Source organism: Papaver somniferum, unplaced genomic scaffold (assembly GCF_003573695.1).
Source record: "Papaver somniferum cultivar HN1 unplaced genomic scaffold, ASM357369v1 unplaced-scaffold_79, whole genome shotgun sequence".
NCBI lineage: Eukaryota > Viridiplantae > Streptophyta > Magnoliopsida > Ranunculales > Papaveraceae > Papaver > Papaver somniferum.
This window is the reverse complement of record NW_020650859.1, coordinates 337677-345901: the sequence shown is the minus strand read 5'-3', so window position 1 is coordinate 345901 and position 8225 is coordinate 337677. Positions and strand designations below refer to the sequence as shown.

At 36.4% G+C, this 8225-nt stretch overlaps 1 pseudogene; it reads right to left on the bottom strand.

Moving 5' to 3' along the window:
• Positions 1–457: 457 nt before the first annotated feature.
• LOC113344705 lies at positions 458–4370 on the bottom strand (annotated as a pseudogene).
• Positions 4371–8225: the final 3855 nt, after the last annotated feature.

Sequence of the window (8225 nt, the reverse complement as noted above, 5' to 3'; positions counted from 1 at the left end):
AATTGTTTGTCACGAGCAGATTTTACCCGGTCAAGATTTTGGGTTTCACCAATAATTTTATGAGACGTCGTGTCTGATTTGTGTGGACTACTTTAGGGGACAAAGGAGACTTTGGGCGCTGGTCATGCTTTGGGTTACTATGTTGGTGGGTCGGTTAGACTTGAGTGCAGAAATATCGAGTCACAGCCACAAGTTTTATTTTGGTTACCTGCCGATTTTGGTGACCGCGAAAAACAACAGGCTGTCAAACAAAGGGGGCGGAACCTGCAGGCTAAATTATTTAATCTTTAAAAGTACAAAAATGTTTCACGGACCGCCGTGAAAGAAAAAACCGAGCAAAAAGCTCTCCAAAAAAAACTGAGTCTGCTGTTTTTTTCGTGTTTTTTTTGTTTTGGCGATCTGCCAAGAGTCATCCTTAAAAAATAATATACACCAACACCGGTTGTTAATCCTGACGTCTAAGAACTTGAAAATTTACATTGTAGTATCAAGTGTGTAAGTTCTACACCATGCCAACCGCATTGATCTGCGAGACAAAACACATCACATTCTAACATTTGTTTGCACCAGAAACACAAACCCGTTTTAAAGTAATGCAAAAAACAGACTCTCTGATGCGCCATTGATTCTGACACTGGCAAGGTATGGAAAAAAGAATCTGCTTCTTGAGTTCAGAACCTACTACAAACGTATGGCCTTTCACAAGACCAGAATGTATGTACATGAGCACCACAAGACCCCCAAATCACCACCTTTGGGTACAATTTCAAAGAGAAAATTAAGAAACCAGTCGGTCCCATCCCAAAATAAACAAGAAAAAAAAAGATCCAGGAACATTAGCACCAGCAAAATGAAACTTGCCCCCACACTGTTGACCAGCTGCAAATATACATGTCCCATAATAAATGAAATCCATAAGATGGTGAACACCAGAAGAAGCACCACTATCATCTCTCCCTGAAATAGCTTATTTTCAGTGGATTCTTTCCCATGGCTGCAACGAATAAGACTACGACAAAACACAGAGAGAGAATGAGATTCATAAACTCAGCTGAAGGACACGGGTTTTTAAACATGAAACAGAAGGTAGTTCGGTTAAGAAAGAAAAAACTACAATTTGTTCATTACTCGTAAGTCAAAAAAGATCAAATCCTACTGCAGAAGTTCGGAAAATGCACAGTACTATCTCAGCGATTAGGGCCTCGTGTGGGCGCCAGGTTCGAGTGCTAGCACCAACACTAAGGAACATTTTACCCTTTTCAGTGCCGCTGCTCATAATAACTTAATAATGCGAAATATCCAACCAATTGTTAAGGGTTGATTAGACGACATTACCAACAGCGACGGACCTAGGTGGGCTATTAGAGAGGTGCAATTCCACCCCCACCCCACCCCCCCCAATAGCCTACAGTAGACCCGCCACTGTCGGTAATTCCTTCTAATGAACACTTAATGCTGGAAGACCAGCCTATTTGTAATGAAATCGAGTCTACCCCTCCTACGGTACTATGTTCACTACTTACTAAATCCTGACAGTCACACTGAATTGTGGGATTTTCCCAGAAAACTCACCATAAGCAACAATATAAGACAGTTTCGGGAACATGAATGTTATGGATCATATTCTTCATTAGAGTGCTGGTTTACTAATTCATCCTCAGTCTTACAGGAAGCAAAAACGCAAGTCTCGAATGTCAATCACAGTTTTATAACCAAGAATTTCAATACGAAAACAATCAACACTTTCATTTCTATGTCTTTGCAATATAGTGAATTATATCTGCTGTGATTTCTAATGACCTAAAGCCTGTCTGTAACAAAACAAGTAACATCCATTTCTATTAAACAGAATAAGTGAATATCTACCATAAATGTGAATTCTACAAAATCACAAGCAATAGCAGAGCTAGAACTGGTCACGGAAAAGAGGCAATTGCCTCTAATGGCCAATCCTAGCTCCGCCACTGCTGGCAATTCTGTTTAATTAACACTTGTATGATCCCGCACAAGAGTTAAAAACATGCAAAGTAGACTGTCGACACAATTATCAAAAATGTCATCATCTTAAGAATACCAAACACATGAAAAGGAACAAGTAAAGCAGTATTGTATTAACAATGTATCGATTATTCTACAGATGTCTAATTTTTCAAGTAAAACTAAAATTCTTGCATACTAAGCAAATACAGATACAAGATGAAAGACAGTCCGACAAAAATGATATTGCCCATCATGGAAGATAATATCTCCTTCGTTAGACCACAACAATGTATATAATATAAAACAGAAAATTGATAAACCGGTTCCTCGATACTTGCATGAATTGTCCTGACTAACTGATGTATAGATTGAGTTATAGCAATCTACCAAATGCACAGGTGTGAATTCGACAAAATCACAAGCAATGGCAGAGCTAGCATAGGTCGTGGAGAAGAGGCAATTGACTCCAACGGCCAATCCTAGCTCCGCCACTGCTGGTAATTCTGTTTATTTAACAATTGTATGCTCCGCCAAGAAAGTTAAAAACAAGAAAAGTAGATGGTAGACACGATTATCAAAAATCTCATCATCTCAAGAATACCAAACACATGAAAAAAGAACAAGTGAAGCCGTATCCTAGTAACAATGGATCAGATACTCTGTAGATGTCTAATTTTTCAAGTAAGACTAAAAAATCAAGCATTCTAAGTATATACGGATATGAGCTGAAAGACAATCCAACATAAATGGTTTTGTCCATCATGGAAGATAATGTTTCCTTCATTAGATAACAACAATGTATAAAGCATAAACAAATTGAATGTCCTGTTCCGCGATACTTGTAGAAATTGTCTTGACTAACTGATGTATGGATTGTGTTATAGCAAGATAATATGCCTTAGAAGATTAAACAATTACAACCTATTTGTCCACCTTACCAATTAAGTAATCAATAAAAGGATCAGCATTAATAGTCTACATTACCAAGATAACACATCTCAAGAATCATATGACATACCACTGCAACTTTATGAAGCATCAACTGCTGCGGTCATAATATACTCGTAGACATCATGGGCCTTGTCCTTCTTTCTGCAGGCTTGAGAATTTGAAACGAGCACATTAAGTTTTCATCAGCACTCATCATGGCACCAGCATTGTCAAATTCCCCGCAGTAGTTGGGTGCAGAGAATATCGTAACAAGCTGCCTGTCGGCAAAGAACTCATAACCATCCTCCACAACCTGCACCGTAATGCCGTCTCAATAAGCAGCAACTCACACATAACAAGTGAAAAAATAGAACCCGTAAAGCAAAACTGCAAAAATACGAACCTGATGGGCACGACAGACAAGGTCCAAATCCTGTTTAGTCAAAAACTCCGCACACTTATCAGGACCAAACGTATACGAAACACCCCTATCATTCATCCCCTACCCTTTAACATCTCTACCAGGATCAGACCACAACAAATCACACAACAACCCAGTATCGGGAACATCTGTCGGCCTAGGCAAGTTCCTAATCTGATCCAAATTATTCAAATCAGGCGAAATACCACCATGCATACACAATATTAATCGAAGAACATTCATGATTTCCTCTCAGTAAAAAGAAGTTCTCAGGGTATTTAATTTTGTAAGCAAGAAATAAACATATCGTTTCCAAACTCTGCCTCCCACGGTCCACATAATCCCCTAGGAACAAGTAATTGGATTGCGGCGGTAAGCCGCCGTACTCGAATAACCTCAATAGATCACCGTATTGTCCATGAATGTCACCTGAATCATCATCAACATTAATCAATTTCACTAATAATACAATGAATTTGAAAAGAAAAAAAACGAGAGATTTTCAATTGTGGAATATGTACTGACCGCAGATCTTGATGGGAGCTTCGAGTTCGAGTAGATTAGGTTGTTGAAGGAAAATCTCTCTGGAAGCAATACAGAGCTGACGAATCTCAGACTCGGATAACTGAACTTGTTTACCTGGTTTAGACGATCTGACTTCGAGTAACCGACTTATGATATCATCAAGTACACCACTATCGATTCCCACTTGACCACTATTATTACTAGAAGCCATTGATTATTCCTTTCTTTCTTCTTCAACTGTTTGTTGATTCTGATTCTGATTCTGATTCGGAGGTTAAGTAGCTGAAACCCTAACCCTTTGATTTGGAATAGAATAAGATGATATCAATTCCAGTCTGGATTGGAATCCCTAAAAGGAAACTTTTAATCTGTTTTGTAGGCTTTAGAACTGTCTTTGCTTTTGCTTTTGTATATCAATTGGGTGGTGGTCCTGATCGATCTGCGGCGTCAACCACCAACCTTGGCTTCGACGCGCGGAGGAACTTACTGGGAAAAGAGAAGAGATAGAGTGAACTCAGTGAGGAGGTTACGAGGCGAAGGAGTACTTTTTATAATAAATGAAAATAATTATTTATAAATGTTTTTAAAAAGGAAATAATGACATAGGGCGGTGCTGCCGCCAACTAGATTGAGCCAGCTGTGACCTCATCCTCGGTCGGGTTTTCTTGTCTGGACTGTTGGGCCTGTTCATGGACTGGGCAACCCGGGAGTAGACAAGTAAGACCACATGGTCCGCCTTATTAGCGGCTGAGTCTGTATAACAAACCTGTTTTGAGGCATACTCAACTTTTTTTTTTTGAGGCATTCATTATATTTAAAGGTTGTGCAATTACTTGTATATCCTTAAACAATTTAATTTACTATAATGCATTTATCCTCAAAAATTAAAATAAATTTTAAACTTAAATATCTTGGACTCCAATTCAATTAAGAAATTGATCAAGCAAACACTAATCGGAGTGAGCGATATTGGAGTGCGAAATCCAAATTTCAATTGCTCTTAAATGTATTTTAGAATGTATGTGTAACAAACCAATCTTGTTTTTGATTGATTTTATTTTGTTTGATCGATAGAATATGATTTCAACGATGAAATTAGGGTATTCAGATCAATTCGGCTGATCTTTGAGTATCAATTTTCAGCCGAACCTAGTGTATGATTTAATAAAACACTATGTTCGGCTAATGCGACTTTGCTAAATTTTGTTCGAATTATCCGAACCTAAATTCGTCAATTTCATGGTGAAGTTCGGCTGACAACTTTTCAGTCGAACTTCAGTTTTTTTTTTAAAATATACCTTGGTTTGGCTGAAAAGTATTTTCAAAAAACGGAGGCTCGACTGAAAAGTTATCAGCCGAACTATTACAATGAGTTGAAGTCTAATATTTCATTAAATTATTTTAATTAGGTTTTTTCAAATGTTCTAATATATATATCGATATTTTAAGCCACAAAATGTACAACAGGCATAAAATTAATAGCGCGTTTGGATACCTTCTGCTTCTGAACTTCTAAAAGTTACTTCTGAGAAGTTGAAAAGTAAAAAAGTTAGTTCGGCAACTACCTAGCTTATAAGTTGAAAAGTCAATAAGCAAGTTTGGCAAATTAACAAAATGAGAAGTCAAAATATCATTGTTATGGTAATATTTATATATTTATTAGTATTGAAAATTGTTAATTTTGTCAAAAACATGCATCTTGTTGTGGAAAAAAAGGATCAAGATCCATGTATAACTACTGAGCACGATGTTCACGAAATCTGATAATTAAGGCTACAAAAATTTACAAAAATATTTTACATAAGCAGACGGTGATGCCATATTTTTCAATCAATAGTTTTCAGATTTGTTAACCGAACTGGCAACAGGGCTGCGCATGACCTAGCTCACTGGGGTAAGACTAATCCTACCCACATGGTCTGGTCAGTCCCACCAGTTTGGCTTCTCCCTGCCCATTGCGGGATTTGAGGGAGGGCAATACTGTAATGTAATTCTGGTTCTCTTTTGTTATATAAAAAAAAAAAAAACAAAAGGCAGACGGTGATGTTCCCATCTCGAAGCTTTGCCCTTCAGCAGGTATAATCATGTCGTGTACTTGAGACCAATACGCTGGAACTTCAAACAAAGGGCAATGGAGCTTGGACCTTATCTGACATCGCATCCATATAACATGAATCTTGTACTTGAGACCACATTGAAGGAACTTCATTAGCATCTTCAGACAAAGGTAAGGGAGCTTGGGACTTACGTAACATCAGCTCTATGCAAATATGGCTCATGTGCTTGAGACCACTTGGCATGAACTTCATTAGCATCTCCAGACAATGGTAATGAAGCTTGGCTTAAATTTGAAGCCATTATCTTGAGAAAAAAATCATCAACACTTCCTAATACAGGACATGCATACAACATTTCAACAAATCGTTTTAAATTTCCAAATTATATACACAACCATCTTAGATAAACTTCCCGTATACACTATGACCTTATGGTAGTGTCAGTGATGCGAAAAGCAAAGTAAAACAACCAACACCACAATTAGCAAAGAAAAATGGTCAAACTGTGATAAGCTAATGTAAGACATACCTCAAGGCACATATACGGGACAATAAAATGCATCAATCTCTACCAAATCTTATACAAAGAGACTAGTACAAAGCTAATTTCAACATCTTTTCAAATTGGGCTAGCTAGATTATACTTGAGATTGATAGAGTTACGAACGTTGGGATCTCTTCCGGAGGATGAAAGAAATTATTTAAATACAAAACGACAGTTGGAGATAATACATTGGGGATGCTTAAATTGTACTAGACTATTTTGAGAGCCAAAAAATAGAAAATCCATCTCAATTCAGGTTGATTCACGAGGTCAAATGACTAACTTCTTTTGGGTGGATGCTAAGTCAAGGATTGATTATTACTGTGTTGTAGACGTTGTTTACTTTTATCCTACATATAATACACGTTGATATAATATACCATTTTGAGGATCAAATGAAAATTATATATACGTTTTACATAGTTGTTTCCGGTTTTTATTTTATAAAAAGGAAACATACAATATAGATCTTAGCATACCCAGCGACTGGCGCTAGCTTATAAATCGCGATATTTGAGGACAATACCACGTGTTGGTATGTAGAACGAAAGATTATAAACAGGTTGAAGTAGATCACATCACATAGCCATATTTTCAAAAAATTTAAACCGATTTCAAATTAAGGATTTGCAAAGATTCAATAAATTTAATTATATGTATGCGAATTTCGTGGTAGTTTTTTTTTAATTGCATATAATTGTACTAAGTATATTCCCGACAACCTGTTCGATTAATTTTGTTTTATGGTTTATAGATTGTTTGGATAGGCAAATAGAAGTGACTTGTTTGCTTATTTAAGTTAACAAGTCGAAAGTCTGTTTGGATGTATCTTTATAAAACAATTTCCGGAAGTTAATAAGTTACTTCTTTTTGGAGCAAAATTTTCAAGCTTCTGACCTTTCTGGGAAGTTGTTTCTCAACTTCTCCTCGGTAGTTGTATTATGTTTTTCCTTTTCTTTCTTCTTTCATCTTTTCTTTCTTCTTTCATCTTTTCATCTCCACAGAAAATCATAATTGTGAGAAGACGATATACGGACTACGAAAGAGTAAACACCATTAAAAGGTAAGATGATCATTAAAAGAAAAATGATGGAATTTCGGCGCTTGGTGTTTGTTTTTCCGTTTTTTTCCTAATTAGTTATTATTATATACAAGTTTATCATCTAATTTGTTTTGACTCGTGTTAATCGATAGTTCGCGATGAATTGTTTTGGCTATTACTTAGGATTCTCAAAGATCAAAGATTGTGCCTATTTATTGGAGAAACAAGTTTATGATTATGTTCTTCTACAACACATGACACAATCCATCAATCAATTCTCTTCTTTATCATCATTGCACGCCTTGCAATTTGTCCTCTTGCTCACTGCCCTTTTCTTTGTTCAACAGGATTAACCCGAGGGTCTCCAAGTCCTTGACGTGACAAAACGTGCGCCCTATCACTTCAAATGTCTCCAAGTATATATTTGTAGAGTGGAGACCAATACTAAATCCACTATTATATGCAAATCTCCACTCCTTTAAAACACTAAATCATAGGACACCCATCTCAAATTAAATTAATGTTTTCAATATCTTCAAATATTCGCTCCTTCGTCGAAAATCTCTATCCCATCTTCAAACAATACAAGCTATCTACTTGAAAGTAATTATGCATAAGAAAATTATATTATAACTATAATTTTTATTTAATGCCTTACAATAACTAAACTACTAAACCAATTTATTAGAATAAATCTTAATAAACTATTGATTATTAGTAATTTAT